Below are 17,416 nucleotides of genomic sequence, written 5' to 3'. Positions count from 1 at the left end.
AAATATACATTAATATTTTTCAACATTCCTCAACATGACCAAACAATAATTTTACGATTTCATGGACCAACCTCACAAAACCCTCACCATAATTCTTCTCACTCCCAATTAACAGTGTACTACCGCTCTCTCCAATCTATTAAACTTTTTGTTCCATTCTGTAAACACGAATCCTTTCGCTCACCCAACATAACAATCGCCTCTCGCTAGCTCTCATTTTCTCCCAACATGTCGCTTCCCTCTCTGAGAATTCCACCTTTTCCTCTCCCGCTCATTTGCTCTCTCTCTCTTAGAACCTTCCCGAACGCATCCAGTCGGCCGAAAATCACAACAAACCGATCGTGTTCCGCACGCCGGCTTGTTTACGCTCTCCTCTCACTCTCTCATTTCATTTTCTCTCTCCGTTCTCTCTTTCAGATGATGCAACCGTCGCGACATCCCAGCAGGCGGCTTCAGTTCCGCGAGCGCCTCCTCAGTCTCGGTACGCTGGCCAAGCCGACTGGTCCTGGTTCGATTGTTCGCGAGTTCGTGTCGCGTGTGTCAAAGCAGCTGTCAAAGTGATAGGCGCGTTCGGGGGATTAACTCGATTAACGCGCGCGAGAGTGATAATCGCGAGTTTTGGAGGTCTTTCGGAGGATGATGGTAGAGTGAAGTTTGACAGCTAAGTGGGGGAAAGAGCAAGAATATTTTTGTGGAGTTAATTGGCACCACTGATTAAATCAGTTTGTGAGTGAGTGCGTGAGGAAGAAGTGACAGAAGAGAGAGAGAGGTCAGCAAGTGGTTGCGGTTGTAAATAATTGCAATTAACAAAATTGTTTACAAGAATGCTCAGCGCTGAGAAGGCAAGGGGAAACAAATTAAAACTACACAAAGTTTGGGTAAATGTTTTGTTTTGTGGAAATTCCGGCGAGTCGTGCAACCTGATCCGGTGAAGAGGGTGAAGAGTGATAGAACGCGCGACTAGAAAAACTTGGATGCACTTATTTATGCACATAAATTGAATCGATTCCAGTGAGAGAGAAACGAAGGAAGAGCCGAAGAAGTCGGCTTTTAATCAGTAACGCAGAGCAAAATAACAATAATAAAGGGCACGAAAGCACCTCGTTAAACCGCAAAGGCAAACGGAAAAACAGGGTCGACATTAATAAAACAATGATATTTAAACATGACCGTAAAATATGCAAATAGAGTTTCATAACAGAGCGGGACGTGCGACATAAAGTGTGAGAAGGAGAAGCAGTCAAGTGCAACTGTCGGAACCAGAAGACGCAGCGTCGACAACGACAACAACAGAAGCTGAAGAAGAATCATCACCGGTGACGACGACGCGAAACGTCGCGTCGTTGCTCACAAAAAGGAAGCAAGCTATTGATTTTCTTTCTTCCCTCTCTCGTTGTGTGTGTTTCACCATGACAAGAATCGTTTGATCTTTATCACGTTTGAGAAAAAAAAAGTTCAAGGAAGAGTTCGCGAAAGGAGAAGTGAGCAGTTTCAGCAGTGATTGTCGCGAGCAGAAGCAGCGAAGCAGAAGAAACCACGGTGTTTGAGAAGAAATCATTAAGGGGAGGTGTGAGTGATTGCAGAAATCGAAGCGAATCAGTGTAGTGAGTGATTTGTGAAATTTCTAAAAAAGAAAAGAGGAGTGAGCAAAATCCAAGGAAGATCGTAACCGGAAGCATCCTGTTTTGAGAAAACCGGGAGTATCGCAGCCAAAACCGGAGTCTCTTCACCCCACTAAATCATTGGAATTTCCTGAAGAATGGATTTGCCGCTTGTTAAAAGGTAGGTCGTGCATTTTTTTCTCGTTTTCGTGAAGGTAGAATGTCACATCAATTATTAATCCAATTTGGAGGGGGGCGGGCGACGACGAAAAAACAATCCAAGTTACGTGCACTCGCGGGGGTGATGAAAGCTCGGCTCAGGATTTCTGTTCTGTTGTTGCCTCGAAGCTCGCGATTAAATATGGATGAGGGAGTGGCGAAAGGATGAAAGGGAAAAAAGTGGAAAGCTTTTTTGTTTTTTTTTTTCGTGAAGTTCTGGAAGGAGGGAAACAACGGTTATTGGTTTTGGATCGAAAAGTACAGTAATTATGGGGCCGATTGGCGTTGATTTATGGTGATGAGGTGACTTTTTGGTTGAGCCTGGTTGAACGAGGTGTTGACAAGTGTTTGTTCGGGATGAATTATTTATAAGAGGGTGGTTGGAGCGGTAATTGGCCGGAGGGATTAATGAGGTTGTAAGGGAAGTGATCAAACAACCTCGACCTAAGAAAAAGAAGCAAATTGTTGATTTGATTCAAAGTTAAGGACCTTTACAGTTGGACAGATTTATTAACCAAATTTAATTCCAAAATTACTTACCTTTTAAAACAATTTTTACTCAAAAATTATGAACATCTGTATTCAATATAACACCAAATTACCAAAAATCTTCGAATGACCTAAAAAGGACCCATTTTAGGACATTGACAACAATGCTGTTCGACAGAAATGCTTACCAGGTTCAAAACAAATACATTAACTGCTTTACACTTACCTTCAACAAAATTATCCTAGCTTGTATCAAATTGCATTTGGTACTTCACGGTTGAAATCCGTAGCTGAAATTACCGAATAACCTCTAATGACCTAGAAAATATTCTCAGACCGTTGATTTTGGTTAAATTTTAGTCCCACCCAAACAACACACAATTTTCTAATGTCGATATCTCAGCAACTGATAATTCGATTTTCAATGTTAAAATATGAAACATTCGTAAAATTTTCCAATCTTTTCGAAAAAAATTGTTTCAAAATTTTTAAACCATGGCTAACATTTTAAAAGGACGTAGTATTGAATGTTTGGCCCATTTGAAATGTTAGTCTTGGTTTAAAAATTATGAAAATATTGTTTTCGAAAAGATCGGAAAATTGTTTGAAATGTTTCATATTTTAACATTGAAAATTGGACCATTAGTTGCTGAGATATCGACGTTAGAAAATGGTGGGTTGTTTGGGTGGGACTTAGAAAACATCAATTTTCCTGATTTTCAACCTTAGCATGGCAATATCTCCGCAACTAAGGGTCGTATCAAGAAAGTTCAAAAGTGCAAAATATAGAGAATTTTCTCAGCTTTTCAAAAATATTCTTTTCAAAAGGAGGCAAACATGTGCACTAATTTAAAAACATGAAAAACTTCGACTATTTTCAAAAAAGTCACCTTAAAATGAATTTAACTTGAAAACGGTGCACTCCATCAAAATTTCACTGAAGTACTTTTTGATTGCAAATTTGATTTTACATCAAAAAATGAAGTTGAAAAATTTTTGCTATCAATTTTTCGATTTTTTGAAAAAATCAGTATTGATTCAAACATTCATAACTCGCTCAAAGATTTTTTGCACAACCTGGAAATTTCCGAAAAGTTGGCATTTGATGTCCCCTAAAACATATCAAAAAATAAAAAAAATAAAAAAAAGTGTTTTTTTGCAAATCAAGTTTTAGTGACAAAAAGTTAAATAAAAAATCACCAATTTTTTTTGCCGTGTATAATTTTTTTGCAGTGTAGTCCATATCCATACCTACAACTTTTCCGAAGACACCAAATCGATCAAAAATGCATTCAAAAGATACAGATTTTTGAATTTTCATGCATCATTTTTGTATGGCCAGCTGCCAAATTTGTATGGAAAATTATATGGTCAAACTAATGATGCAAAATGGCTTCTTAGGGCATGCCGAAGGCACCAAAAAGCTTCAGTCGGATTGAAAAATACAAAAAAAAAATCGAATGACCGAAATCTGAGAGAACTGCTCATTGACAGATTGACTGGTTGACATAAGTACTTACCCAATTTTGAATCTATTTCTGACCTGCTTAACACTTCACTTAAAACACCAGTTTGTTCAAAACTTGTCGCAAATTGCATTTGGTACAGCTGAAGTCCGTAAATGAAGTGTTAGTTGTGTAAATTTTGGCTAAATTTTTAGTTCCAAATCTAGAGTTTTTTTTTAAAAAAAAGTCCTATAAACATATAAAAGACAATAGCTTATAGGTCCCTTTAAAAAAAACACTCTAGAAATTTTCTGCTAAAGTCGAAAAATCGAAAATATATTAATGTCGATTTTGAACACTTAACCTTAAGCACTTACCTTTTAATAGAACATTTTGATCGAAACTTGCGTTATTTTGCAATTGGTTTATCACGGTTGAAGTCCGTAATTGAAAGGTTAAAATTGTTTTTTTTGTTTTGCTAAATTATTAATACATTGTGCTCTCTCTGTATGTACTCTCCAGATTCTAAATCATGCAAGAACATTTAGTAGTTTGAGCTTTCATATTAAAATTATTATTGCAGAAAAATAAATTCCACCTGATAATCATGCTGTATCGTCTTATTAACGAAGATGAAAATGACGTCCAGCCATAAAGTAAAACCTACACCTTTCTTTAGTAAGATAGGCAAAAAGAGACTGAAGTCCATTATTTAAGTTTTAAAAAATACTTTTTTGCTCATTTAAAAAAAAAAACTGATGAATGTTAGAATTTGACGACAGTCCAGAGCAATTCAATACACTTTCTTTACATATTATCGCTAGAAATATGAATTTCCTTCTAATCGATGGAGGGTGAAGTCCGTAATTGAGATGTCAACAAATATTATTTTGCCTAAAAATTGCAAACTGAAGAATTTACTAGTTTGAAATCATTTCAAGAAAAAAAAAACCAGATCGCCATCCTTTTAATTTTGTTTCTAGAAACTTTAAATTCTACCTAATTTTTTAAAGTTGAAGTCCGTAGTTGAGATTCCTAAAAAATATTTTTTTTTTCAATTTTTCAATTAAAATCTTTTCATAAAAACTTTTTTTCTAATCTTAAAAACATTAAAAATTTCCCTTGATAAAGGAAGATTGAAGTCCGTAATTGAAATGTCAAAAAATACATTTTCACAGCAAAAAAATCCGATGGTAAAATCGCATGCCTTCGCCAAAATAAACACCTAATATTGCACACTGCATGTGCAATTTTTGCAAACACAAAAAAAAAGTTGCAACCGACGGGATTCAACCCCAGCACCATCAGTATGGACTGGCGCCTTAGCCCACTCGGCCATCAGATCGATTACAAATTGGAAAGGATAAACGCATTTAGGAGCTTGCCATTTCGGTCAAGTAGGTCTCCCATACTGATGGGCTACATATTTCAGGGTGTAAAATCACATAAAATGGCATATAATAATGCAATATTTATTTTACACACTGAAGTCCTTACCAGTATGAAATAATTCCAGAATAAAAAAAAACAAATACCCTTCCTTTTAATTTTGTTGCCAGAATCTTTTAATTCTGCATATTTAATAGAAGATGAAGTGAATTACAACGTTGTTAAATTTTAATATAAAAAAACCTAGTAGTTTTGTAATCATTCCAGAACCATTACAATTTTGCAGAATTGATTTACTAATCAATTCTGGAAACATTCCAAACCAACCCAAAAACTTTTTTATGTTTAAAAATAATGTATTTTCACCTGATTTATGGAAGTTGAAGTCCGTTATTAAAGTGTTTATTATTTACCAGTTTTGAAATCATTTCCAGAATAATTCCAGAGTTTTTTTTTTGCTGAAGACACACAGCTAAAAAAGTAGTAATCCAGCTGCGTGTAAAAGTGCTGGGTGTAAAATAAATATTGCATTATTTTATGCAATTTTATGTAATTTTACGCCCTGAAATATGTAGCCCATCAGTATGGGAAACCTACTTGACCGAAATGTCAAGCTGATATATGCGTTTATCCTTCCAACTTTTCATCGGTCTGATGGCCGAGTGGGCTAAGGCGCCAGTCCTCACTGTTGGTGCTGGGTTTGAATCCCGTCGGTTGCAACTTTTTTTTTGTGTTTGCAAAAATTGTACATGCATTGTGTAATATTAAGTGTTTATTTTGACGAAGGTGATGTGCATGCTTTTGCATGCGATTTTACCATCGGATTTTTTGCTGTGCAGTGATAGAGGAGTATTATTTTTAAAATGAGTTTCTAAGACTTCTGGCCAGCTTAAGTGTGACTGAAATATTCATTGTTTAACAAGTGAATCACTATTGAAGTCTTTATTAGACATGTTATTTCAGAAAATTTCTATTGGAATTCAAAACTCAACTCAGTATAAACGATATTTCCAATAAATCCGCTAAACAAATTTTAGTATGCTTTGATCAAAATTTATTAAAATTCTTGAGAAGAAATTTGATGTCGTTTTTTTCACTTCCTAGTTGCTCCAATTGTATTGTGAATTGTTTCCAGTCTGTAGTTCGAGAAGAAGAAAAAAACATCAGTTGCTATCAGAGGTGTCATCAAAACAAACAATTTTTTCCAATCTTCAATGTCCAACAATTTCCAAGAAATGGTACCCAATTTTGCTCTTTTCCCAGACTTCCCAGAACTTGCAACAAAGTGGAAACGCCCGATTGCATCCAAACGCGAGCATCTTCAAACGAAAAAAAAAACTTCTCAAGTATGCAAATTGGCCAGAGGGCAACCCACTCCCAGTATGCAAATCGGTTTTGCGAGGAAGAACTTTGGTTCCGCTGCCTCAATGTGTGTATCGACGACGACTATCTAATCAAACGTCAATATTTACCGTTCCGAGTGTCGCGCTCGCAAAAAACGGTCAAACGTTTCGCTTCGGTCCCAGTTCATTGACCAACCAACTCGCGTTCGTCAAGAAATTCGATGGATGGTCGTCGGCGGAGGGAATCTTCTTAACCTTAAAGGAAAAGAAGTGAGTGACTGGGAGAAACAACTAGAGGGGAGTTCAGCTAAGAAGTGGGTGGGGACTTTCTGACTTATATAAATTTAAAAAAAAACTGTGACTTAGAAACTAGTGACAAGACAGAGTTGACAGAATTGACAGATGTTTGTACTTACCAGTTTAGAATAAATCGCCTTAATTATCTTAAACACTTACACTTGGTACTAACCCTCAAAAAAAAAAGCGTTTGTCGTTCTTCTCCGTTAAGGTATTCAACTTTGAAGTCCGTACTAGAGAAGTCATCTTGAGTCATCAGCGAGTACTTACCTGAAATTTACCATGGTATTTGTTCTGTTGGATTGAGGTCTTTAAATTTGACGTCCGGTTTAGAGAAGCAACTTGGTGACTTTGGTTGGTAACTTGGCCAATTTGGTTGGTAACTTGGTCACTTTGGTTGATGTCTTGGCCAATTTGGTTGGTGACTTGGCCATTTTGGTTGGTAACTTGGCCAATTTGGTTGGTAACTTGGCCAATTTGGTTGGTAACATGGCAACTTTGGTTGGTAACTTAGCCAATTTGGTTGGTAACTTGGCCAATTTGGTTGGTAACTTGGCCAATTTGGTTGGTAACTTGGCAACTTTGGTTGGTGACTTGGCCAATTTGGTTGGTAACTTGGCCACTTTGGTTGGTGACTTGGCCAATTTGGTTGGTAACTTGGAAAATTTGTTTGGTGATCTGGTCAATTTGGTTGGTAGCTTGGCCAATTCGGTTGGTAACTTAGCCAATTCGGTTGGTAACTCAGCCATTTTGGTTGGTAACTTAGCCAATTCGGTTGGTAACTCAGCCAATTTGGTTGGTAACTTGGCCACCTTTGTTGGTAACTTGACCACTTTTGTTGATGACTTAGCCAATTCGGTTGGTAACTTGGTCAATTCGGTTGGACTTGACCACTTTGGTTGGTAACTTGACCACTTTGGTTGGTGACTTAGCCAATTCGGTTGATAACTTGGCAACTTTTATTGGTAACTTGGCCACTTTTGTTGGTAACTTGGCCACTTTTGTTGGTAACTTGGCCACATTGGTTGGTGACTTGGCCAATTTGGTTGGTAACTTGGAAAATTTGTTTGGTGATCTGGTCAATTTGGTTGGTAGCTTGGCCAATTCGGTTGGTAACTTAGCCAATTCGGTTGGTAACTTGGCCATTTTGGTTGGTAACTTTGCCAATTCGGTTGGTAACTCAGCCAATTTGGTTGGTAACTTGGCCACTTTTATTGGTAACTTGGCCACTTTTGTTGGTAACTTGGCCACTTTTGTTGGTAACTTGGCCACATTGGTTGGTAACTTGGTCAATTCGGTTGGTAACTTGACCACTTTTGTTGGTTACTTGCCCATTTCGATTGGTAACTTGGCCAATTCGGTTGATAACTTGGCCACTTTTGTTGGTAACTTGGCCACTTTTGTTGGTAACTTGGCCAATTCGGTTGGTAACTTAGCCAATTCGGTTGGTAACTTGGCCATTTTGGTTGGTAACTTAGCCAATTCGGTTGGTAACTCAGCCAATTTGGTTGGTAACTTGGCCACTTTTATTGGTAACTTGGCCACATTTGTTGGTAACTTGGCCACTTTTGTTGGTAACTTGGCCACATTGGTTGGTAACTTGGTCAATTCGGTTGGTAACTTGACCACTTTTGTTGGTTACTTGCCCATTTCGATTGGTAACTTGACCAATTTGGTTGATAACTTGGCCACTTTTGTTGGTAACTTGGCCACTTTTGTTGGTAACTTGGCCAATTTGGTTGGTAACTTAGCCAATTCGGTTGGTAACTTGTCCTTTTTAGTTGGTAACTTGGCCACTTTTGTCGGTAACTTGATCAATTCGGTTGGTAACTTGGCCACTTTTGTTGGTTACTTGGCCATTTCGGCTGGTAACTTGGCCAATTCGGTTGGTAACTTGGCCAATTCGGTTGGTAACTTGGCAATTTTTGTTGGTAACTTGGCCACTTTGGTTGGTGACATGGCCAATTTGGTTGGTAACTTGGAAAATTTGTTTGGTGACTTGGCCAATTTTATTGGTAGCTTGGCCAATTCTGTTGGTAACTTGACCACTTTGATTGGTAACTTGACCTCTTTGATTGGTAACTTGGCCAATTCAGTTGATAACTTGGCCACTTTAGTTGGTAACTTTGAAGTCCGTTTTAGAAAACACTTTTCCGCAATTTGGTAACTCTGTAACCATGGTCTTTTAAGGCTCTTAGCCCCAAGATGATTTATATGGTCAAATTTCAACAAAATCCAACAACTTTCCTCCATAAGAACTTCAACCAACTATTCCTTTTGATCGCACACATGACCACGGGATTCGAACCCCCGAAAAAGGGTCACTCTCTTGCAAGAAGAAACTCAACTCTGCACGACGACGACGACGAGATCGCCGCGTGCGCGTTCGCATTCCATCGTTTATTAAAATTCAATAAAGAAAAGCAGCTACAAAAAAAACACACGAGGGCGACCTTTCTCTTTCACGGGCTGTGTATCTTTGCTGCTCCTCTTAAGGAACTCTTAAGGTGAAACGAAAAAGGCAGAAGAGAATGAACTGAGGAAAAAACTCGACCATGTCCAAGCTGCGATGCCCCCCTGCCTGGTCGGAGGTCCAGTCTTTGGATTTAACGCTTCGCAGGCTTAAGTAACAACAAACATAAGCAGAGCATCGGCTGGCGAAATCGGAAAAAGAAGACGAAACAAAAAAAAACAATTAAGAAGAAGATGAGATTCCCGCGGGTCTTGTTGTTTTGCTCTCTTCTGCTGGGCCGGGATTCGATGCCGCATGAATTATGCACGCGAGCGGAGCTTGGAAGTACGGTAGCAATGGTAGCGTGCTGTGGACCGAGTCTTGACCACCACAGAGGGAAGATTAAGGTGGAAAAAGAGTGAGGTTACGTAACGGAGTGTGACCGTAAAGGTTGACAAAGGAATTGGAGCGAAACGGCGTTTTGGGAGGGGCGAAGTGCTCCCGAAACGTAGTTTTGGGGTCAGTTCCAGAGAATTGTGACAGTTTGACAGATTGACAGCAAATACTTACCTGTTTTGGATCTATTTCAAAACTGATATACACTTACCTGCTACACAACTTTTAGAACTGAGGTAAAATTAAATTTCAAATATCAAAGTTGAAGTCCGTACTGGAAAAGTCAATACTAAAAATGTTGATAGTTAGAAGATGAAAATACTTACCTTTCCCAACAAAATGAATCAAAATTGTATTTAAATCACAGTTAAGGTGCTTAAGACAAAGTCTGTAGTTCTAGAGTTTATTTAAATGTCCTATAGAACATAAGATAACTTTTAGGTCTTTTTGAAAAATAGTCTAGAATTGATACTTGATAATTTAAAAAAAAAGACTTGCCACTAAGAAATTTATTTTACAAATTTATATTAAATAACAATTCCAGAGTTTTTTTTTAAAGGTCTTTAAGCTATTGTCTTTTGTATGTTTATAGGACCTATTCAAAAAGAACTCTAGAATATATATATTGAGGTTGAAGTCCGTAATTGAAAGAACTTCATCTAGAAACTTCAACTAATTTTTAAAGTTGTCTTTCCTTATATTTAAAATCAAAATTAAAACCAAATGACAGATGAGTCATTAAAGTTGAAGTCTGTAATTGAAGTGTCAATTCTGAACATTGGTATAAATAGAGAACTTACCACATTCCAATTAATAATGCTTTCTCAACTTTTTCCTTAATTTAATTCACATTACAATAACAATTGATAACTAAAGTTAATTCCTTCATTGAAAAGCCAATTCTGAACAAAATATTACTGAGTACTCACCTCATTTTAGTCAATTTCTTAACTGTTTAGTTCTTATATTAACACTTTTTTTCGTTTGAACAAACAGAAAAAAAAATCATGGTAATATTACATCTGGGAAGGGGTACATCTTTTATGTCAGAAAAAAGGTGTAATTTTACCTCTGGAAATGTGTAATTTTACCATTTTTCTAGTGTATAGTCACTTTTTCAGTCTAAATTGAGGTAAAATTACATCATAAAAAAGGTAATATTCAACCTTCCAAAATTACAGCTTCCAAATTTACATTACTTTTTTCTGTGCATATTGTATCATATTTTAAGTCAAATAAAAATTTGTAATTGTCCGTAATTGGATGGTCAGTTCAGAAAAAAAGTGTTACTGAATCCTCTCCACATTGTAGTATTATTTGTGACAGACTAATTCTTTGTTTATCTTTAAAAAAATATTCAAAATTGAAAACGAATCAGTAATTGAACTGTCAAATAAAAACATTTTAAAAATAGTTTTCTAAAGTCTGGACTGATGATTTTAAGTTGAATGAAAATGTCAAAGTTGTTAAAGACCAAATTATCGAGGTTCGATAACGGTGACGATACGCGATAGTTTTATCGGCGATTATCTTATTGTCGATAACGGACGCTACTACATTTTTTATCTTTCTTAAATTGACTAAATCCATCAAAATCTTGTTAAATTTTCAATGCTTTCACTTAAAATTATTTTTAAAATGTAGTTGGTTTCAAACCATAATTATTAGAACAAATAATCTCAAAATACCGTATTTTTCACAAAATACCGTATTTTTCGAATATTTTCAAATTTTCTGAATTTTCAATAAAAGTATCAAAAACGAAGCGACATTTTTTAAATATCTGAAAATTTTCACAAAATTTCGTATTTTTTTTTCGAAAATACTAAAATTTTCATAATTTGTATCTTTTTCACTTTTAAGAGTGTTTTTTTATTGCTAAATACTGGAATTTTAACAAAATAGCTAATTTTTTCGAAAAAAAACCCAAATTTTTATAATTTGAAAATCGGGTATTCAACGATGAAACATTGTGTATGCTTTTTCACTTGAATGAACTTTTTTTTTATAAATCACTAAAATTTTCTTTAAAGAACGTATTTTTTCGTAAATGCTCAAATTTTCTAAATTGTAATATGGGTAATAAACGATGAGAAATATGGTTTGTCTTTTAACTTTTATCAAAATTTTTAAAAAACACAAAATGTAGTATTTTTTGGAAAAAACTCAAATTTACAATATTTGCAAAATGAGTATCAAACGATGCGAGATTTGCATAGAATCTTTCACAATTTTTTTTTAGGAAACTTCGGTTCTCCCGTACAAGTCTTCAAACAATACATAAATATTCAAAAATCTGTTACTTTTGAAGGAATTTTCTGACCGATTTGGTGTCTTCGTCAAAGTTGTATGTGTTGATGGAGACTAGAAGAAAAATTAATTTCAGCATTTTTTAATTTTAGAAATTTTTGATATGTTATAGAGGACACAATATTGCAAGTTTTGAGCCATACAGACAATTTAGGGGGAATTGGGGGAAAATTTTTGCCGCCCAGTTATGTTTCTTTTTAATTGCTTTTTTTTGTAAAAAATGTATTTTTTTTGTAACCGAAATGTTACTGAGAACTTCCAACATTTTAAATAAATTTCATAAAAATAAACCACACTCACACTCAAAGATTTTTTTGTTTCCAAGAACGTTGTTTATCGAAACAAATTATGAATGACTACTTCTATTCAAATATGAATCCATTTCTGGACTAGATTCCTATTTTTAGTATTTACTGCTTTCATATTTCCAAAATTACAATTAAAACCTCCCGAGCAGACGTAAATAACGTGGGAATAACATTTTTTGATATTTGAAAATACTAGGCCAATAACATTTTATGTTATTTATAACAAAATTTGTTATTCGTCGTTATGATTTTTTTGTAATTAGATTGTTATTGTAATAACAGATTAATAACATTTTTAGTTATTTTTCGAACAAATCTTTGTTATTATTTTTTGTTATTTTAACAACTAATCCGATCATCCTAATAACAGTTGTAGGTATTCTTCCATAACAAAAAATGTTATTCCAAAGTTGTTTTGGCTGTCAACCAATATCAGACCAATAACAAATTTTGTTATGATAACATAAACTGTTATTAAACCCTTATGCAAAAATGGATTTTTCAAGAAGATTCCATAACATTTTTTGTTATTTTAACAATATTTGTTATTGAAATGGCATGAATTTTGTTATTACCGTCTGCCCGGGCTTATAATTGATGTCAGTAACCGAAATGTCAGTATAGAAAAAAATGGGTCTTCACCGCATTGAAGTAATTTTCGTGATTAGCTAATTTTTATCTTACCTTTAAAAAAATCCAAATTAAATTTAAATTATTTTTTTCCTTTAAAGTAGAAGTCCGTAATGGAAGTGCCAATCGTAAACATTGCTTTTCCGAGTATTTTACAAACTTAAATTCTGTCTGGACTGACTTACCCTTTTCTAAATATTTCCTTCATAAAAAATGTACTAAATTCAAATCCAAATAACACTTGTTACTATTACGTTGGAGTCCGTAATTTAAATTTCAGTTAAGAATAAAAATGTTACTGAAAAAAATGTTACTTCCAACATTTTGAATAAATTATTCAACATGTTGATTAAAACCAATGCTTTAAGACAAAATGATGATCAGAATCATATTACAATGATATGTATTTGGGACGAAGTTCTTCATAAAGGTTTGTTTAAAATAAATTTAAAAAATCATATACGCCAATAAATATATATTATTTTGTTTTAAAGAAAACGCCAGGTTTGAAATATTTAGAATAGTATTTTACCAAAAAAAATTTGGATAACAATTTGTATTCAAGGTATAAATCCAACTTGAGACTAGATTCCTTTTTTTACATTTACTGCTATCCACATTTCTTAACTTTAACTATAATTTTTGAATTCCGTAATCAATATGGCAAAAATGACAAAATGTACAAAAATGACAAAATGGTCATAATAGTAAAAAAAAATGATTTGTAATTTATTTATCCAAATTGAAATCGACCGTAATTGAGGTTTGTCAATAAAAAAACAGAAACAAAACAATTACGCTCTAAACCAGTTTTGATTTTTTTAGCTTCGGGTTTGAAACGATTTCCATAAAATTATTTTCTAATCGAATTTTATTTAAAATAAAATAAAAATCAAATGATAACTAGTATTCAGAGTTTGAAGTCCATTATTGTAATAGCAACTTCGAAGCGTTTTTTTAACCTGTCAAATTTTAACACAAATTAAAACAAAAATATATTGAAAGCTCGCAAGGTTGCGACATCCGCAATAGCAGTGCCAATTTTCATTTCTTTGTGCCAGATTGAAAGCTTTTATAACCATTTTGTCAGGTTCCACCGCATCATGATACTTTTTCTTTTGGTTTTAGTAACTAAAATTTGTCAATATTCATTAAATTTGCGATAACAATTGAGATTGATTTAATCAAATTTATTAGTCAAACCAAGAAAAAGCGCTCCGACCGGTTTAAAAAAAAAAACAAAATAAAAAGTGATGTCAACAGTATCAAGTTATTCTGAACGCTTGCAACAATCTGCTAAAAAGCGAGTCAATCATAATCCAATTTTCACCGCCCCGAAACGAGTCCAGCGTTCGGAGAACCGTCACCAGGCCATCAAACGCCTCCGATATCGGTAACAACGTGGCCCCGTGGACCGCTGTTTGAGTTGCTTTCTTCAAAGAAGAAAAAAAAGCTTTGACAAAAAAAATCCATCCCAGTAATGGATATCACACCCACGCCGGGCTCTTTTGAAAATTTCAAAAAAAGAAAGAAGAGAAAAAGCGAGTCCACCTTCAGGGCATTAACCGCCATCCTTCATTCACGGCGCAAAGCTCGGTTAAGGTCAAGCCGTGGTGGCCGGAATGACGCTGCGGAAATCTGGGGGTTCTTTCTGCAGAAAGGGTTGCTGCCTTCAGGGGAGTTTACCCAGAGCAAAGCGAAGGAGTTGACCTGCGGTCCCAATTCACAAATTAATTTCTGATGGACGACGACGACGACGAAGTCGTCGTCGTTTGATCAGGAAATTGTGCACCGTCAGCGAATCTCGGCGCGGTTGCGCGAAGCCCAAAGCAATTATTATATTATTCCCAATTTCACACCCTGGAGTTCGGAACTCGACGATTTCTGATGGCTCGGACCCACAGTGTGTCAAGCAGTGGTTTTGGTGCAGCAAGTTAGTGGTGTGCTTTCGGAGTAGAGTTTTGGAATTGATTTGTGGATTGGGACTACCTCGGTACGAGGGGGGAAACCGCATAGCGCAGTGGTCAACCCGAACTGACAGTTGGGTTTCAGGGCTGGAGATAATCCAATCATGGGACGAAAATTGGCTGGTTGTAGGAGTCTAGCGAATTATGTAGACTTCTGCGTTGGAATAGAAAATATATTGATATATTTTCGATTCGTGTGACAGGGTGACAGAGTTGACAGAGTTGACAGAATTGACAGATTGTACTTACCAAAATTGTGAAAATCCTCTTAAAAACTAACACTTGGTACTTACCTTGCTGAAGCATTTATCACTCAACCTCGCGAATCTACCTTGAAGTTGAAGTCCGTAATTGAGATGTAATTTTAAAACACTGAAGACTTACCTTGAACAAACTTAAACATCACCATTTTGTGACTGAATTCTTCAAATTTGAAGTCCGTTTTAGAAAAGCACTTTTCATCAGTTCCGTAAAGGTTGACGTCCGTGTTAGGGAAGCTTTTCGTTTCTGTCACATTAAGCCGAGTAGCAAAATCCACTCAAGCCCAATTTTCCCTCAACCACCAGACCAAAAACGAGCCGTTTTGACGCGGAACTTCTCGGCGCGACAGCGCTCCCGTAAAAACATTATGTTTCGGTGTGAACATGTCATTTGGATGTTTGTATACGGTTGTGTGTGCTGCTGCTGCTGCGGAAAAGGAAGCCGGTTCCTCGTTCCTCGGGAGTTTGTCAACGCGATGTGACACACTTTCTACCGGATGAGGGAGCGAGGAGCCTCGAACGGCACTCCCCGTGGAGAGTGTCCCGAGGTTTTAAAAATGACGAAAAATGTTTAATTTAAAATGAGATAATTTCTAGGTTAATCTCTAGAATAAAAAAATATTTGAAAAATCGACAAATTAACCGATAAATTGACAGTTTCAACCGACCTTCTTTTTTATTTAATTTTTAGCAGCAACACTTTCACTTATCCTTGCAAATTTTAACTAACTCAAATAAAACACTTTTGAAGCTGATGTCAGTGAACGCTTCAGTTTTTTCAAGGTATGATAGATCTGGGCTTACTGAACACGCTTCAATCGACAGAATTGCATTATACTTAATTTTTAAATTATATTCAAATTTTGCGTCAAAAAAATGTAGTTTTACATCAAAACTAGTGAAATTTTCATCATTTTCTATTGAATTTCACTTAATTACTAATTATTTTTGGAAAATTACTAAAATAAATGGTAATTTGCAACTATTCAAGTTTTCAACCGTACAAAATTCAACTTTTTTTTAAATTATGAAAGCTATGGAAATATTTTAAGCAACAATTCATATTTTTATTTTAAACAGGGATTTCACATAAATTAAATTTAGTATATTGAAACATGTTCAGGGAGCTCAAATCTATCATACCTTGGGAAAACCTAAGCTTTTACTGTCTACTACTTCAAAAATATCGAGCTGTGTTATTCACAGAAAGTAGATCAGAAGCTGGTCAGAAAATACTATATTAGCGATTGAAAAATCTCCTATATTATTCAAAGTATGTATTCGAATAGAAGTCTGTATTCGAAATGCTCCTTGAAATAATGATTCTTCAAATCCTCAGAAGATTCAGTTTCGAGAGGTACTAACTAATTTAAAATTGAATAAATAGATTATCAAAATGACAAGATCGACACACATTTTATATTTCTGTAATTTCAATCTATTAAAAATAAGGACTGAAATCTGTTATCGAGAAGCCTCAAGGTTTAAATTCTCTTAATAAGCTTTACAGTTAATTACTTAAAGTAATTTAGAAATTTATTTTAAACTGGAAAACACATTGATATTGTCTACTTATTAAATTATCCTCCAAAAATATTTACTTTAATCGAGAAGCTTCTCATTATACTTATATTTTGAAGAAAAAAAACTTGATTTGCATACATCATTAAATAACAATCTTTTCTAACCAAAAATTGATAATAAAATTGAAAGATGACAGATTGCCAGATTCTTCTTACTCAAGCTCTTTCCGTCCTCAAATCAAACTTGTAAATACATCACAATCTAGAAATTATTTCATAAATAGTTTCTCAAATTTGAAGTTCGGAATCGGTAAGCTGCTATTTTTTTAATATAAAAATTTAGTGTATTTTTTCTTAAAATTATTACGACTTGAATTGGTTAAAATCAAGTTTCTTTTAAAATTTCTTGCAAACATTTTCAAAAAGTTTCTAACCATTTATGAAGAGCGTCTCAAATTTGAATTTCTATCCTAGAAGTAATCAAGAATAAATGCTTTAATATTTTAGATATCATATTTCGTTTCAAAAATGAAAAAAATCTCATTTTTCATCAATACTGAACCTGACCAATTCAAAACAAAATAAAATTAGGGTGACGACTCAAATCCCATTTTAAAATACCCGACCTTTTTTCGACTTTTCCATAAACTCAAAAAATAGGCATTTCTTGTCTAAATAATGTATTCAAAAAGGAAAGACTTAATAAAAAAAAAGTTAATACTAACCATCGAAAAAAAAAAAATAAAATAAAAAAAATCAGACCATTTACAATTTTCGTAAAAAAGAA

General features: G+C 34.8%; 1 protein-coding gene across 2 annotated transcripts in view; it reads left to right on the top strand.

Moving 5' to 3' along the window:
* The first annotated feature begins 500 nt into the window (after positions 1–500).
* The window catches only part of LOC120424323 (homeotic protein female sterile), a 286,483-nt gene continuing 269,567 nt past the window's right edge, over positions 501–17,416 (top strand). Inside the window, exons 1-2 of one of the 2 annotated variants that reach the window (XM_039588418.2) lie at positions 513–642; positions 1,455–1,782. The gene's annotated coding sequence lies outside the window, so the exon portion shown is untranslated. Of the gene's footprint in view, positions 1,783–17,416 lie in introns of both variants that reach the window. The other variant, XM_039588419.2, reaches the window with a different exon arrangement.

The sequence above is a fragment of the Culex pipiens genome, chromosome 1 (assembly GCF_016801865.2).
Source record: "Culex pipiens pallens isolate TS chromosome 1, TS_CPP_V2, whole genome shotgun sequence".
NCBI classification, from domain to species: domain Eukaryota; kingdom Metazoa; phylum Arthropoda; class Insecta; order Diptera; family Culicidae; genus Culex; species Culex pipiens.
Note: the sequence above shows the minus strand (reverse complement) of the source record. Positions and strands in the feature narration are given on the sequence as shown.